Here is a 2,252-nt window from a genome sequence, read left to right as displayed (position 1 = left end):
CTGAACGATTACTTAATTATGAATAGCTTCCAGTATATGTCACTGCATGTTTGAGCTCAAAGGGATGACAGTCTTTTTATTATTATTTGGATTATACATGACAAAAAACAATATGCTCATCATGTGTTTGTTTACATAACCTCTGGCAGGCATGTATTTTAATTCTAGTCACGTTTGCAGTTAATGAGATGAATAAGATAAAGGTCAGAATGATTTGCATACCTATAGGGTAAACTGTCATGGTGAAGTAGAGAGTTGTGTTTTAAATTTAAGCCATTTGAATATCACTTTAATCTCCCATGTGCTATAGCCCAGTGTTTTTCAACCACTGTGCCGGGGCACACTAGTGTGCCGTGAGAGATCATCAGGTGTGCTGCAGAAAATTACCCAAATGTCACTCACTGGTCCAGAAAAGCAACTGTTGCATCAAAGAATTTATAACCACATGCTCTCATTGATTGTATGATTGCACTATTTGTGGTATGCAAGCATTGTAAAATGGGCCCCATATCCAGAATTCACAGAATCATCACATATCCAGTTCAAAACAACAATTAAATATATATATATATATATATATATATATATATAGTCACCTACAAATGAAACAAATAAATATATATAGTCACCTACAAATGAAACAGAGGGCGCTTGTTTTATTGAGCAGGTCTTGCATAGAAGCCATAATAAGGCCATATCTGTGTATTATTTGAAATTTTAGGCTATGGTATGTTTATTTTTGTTCACACAGGATGTTAGTGTGCCGTGGGACATTTTAAGTGTCAAAAGTGTGCCGTGGCACAAAAAAGGTTGAAAAACACTGCTATAGCCCACAGGAAGTAAACAAATATAACTCCCACAGACGTCTGCGGCCCTTCGTCCCAAAGGAAGGGCTGATGCTTGACAAACTTCCACAGGTTTGGCACATTGTGTTGTGCTATGCAGAGGTGGAGGAAAACGCTCCTACAGAAAACAGAGGAAATCTTCAGTATAGCGTGCCAACCATCTGGATTTGCTAATTAGTACAACTGCTGATTAGCTAAGCACAACTAATGAGAGGAAATCAGCTGTCTTAGATCGACAGCAAAACAGAATCACATCAGCATTTGGACGTTTACACATCTGCCGGTGTATTTGGAATGTCTAAAGTGAATGAGGTCTCTAGTGGCCTGCCATGTATGTGGAAGCTGAAAGTTATCTCTCAAATCAATAACACACCTCATAGCATTTAGCAAAGGTCAGCTACATTTTAGCAAATAATTTCTCACTGTCACACAGTAGGCCTAGGTCATGTATTGGCCAGAAATCAGGAATCCTGCTGTTTAACCACAGAAGACCCCATGTGGCTTGAACATGGAAATACCAAGCACCCTACAGAGATGATTTGATGTGTAGCACTAGCACACTCCCTTGGCACAGAATGTGACACCATGTAGGGCCAGGCTATGAAAGCCTTATCGACACTGTAGATGTCTTCAATTACTGTAAGCTATTTACACAATAAACAACCTGTAATACATAACAAAGCAATACCTATTTTAATTGACTTTTTTTATTCTTTTCTGTAAAAGCAACACTAATTCAGGGCTATACTATCAGATGCCAGCTTTGTTGAAAACAAAACATGCAAAAATGCATTCACAAACACGTTTTGTTTGAAACTTACATGTGAGGAGTTGTAGACTAATCTGAATCTATAGATTTGGCTCTAGTTCCCTGTTGAATGTGTACTGCTTTTGTTTACTGAGATATTAGTGGAGCTTTGGGTTTTTTCTCTAATTCCCCCTCCCCCATTGTTATGTCATACCCTGTTTAAAACTTGCACAGGTTTCCTCCAACATACAATATCTGGGTAAATCCAGCTGGGTGAGAACACAGACTTCTACTTGCACAGAAGAAGCCAGCTGCCATGATCGCGTCTCAAGAACAAACACTAATTTGTCTTACCTCACAAGCAAGCACATTCCTCACATTCTTAAGCACATTCTCCCATGGTTAATTCTGACTCTAAGTACATTACTTAAGTTCTCTTTGATAGCAAAACATGGACCAAAATGTATTTAGAATATGAGGGTTTAACACACTGGGCCCAATACTTTTGCACCCTTGGTGCAAGGCTTCATTGTGTCCACTGTGAGCAACACAAGGTTGTACAGTGAATCTCAAACCAGCATGAGAAAAGCCTAACTACAAATTCTCTGATATGATAATATGATAAGCCGTTTATGGGAGTACTGTCACCCAGTGCATCC

This window comes from Alosa alosa, chromosome 2 (genome assembly GCF_017589495.1).
Source record: "Alosa alosa isolate M-15738 ecotype Scorff River chromosome 2, AALO_Geno_1.1, whole genome shotgun sequence".
In the NCBI taxonomy this organism is placed as follows: domain Eukaryota; kingdom Metazoa; phylum Chordata; class Actinopteri; order Clupeiformes; family Clupeidae; genus Alosa; species Alosa alosa.
Note: the sequence above shows the minus strand (reverse complement) of the source record.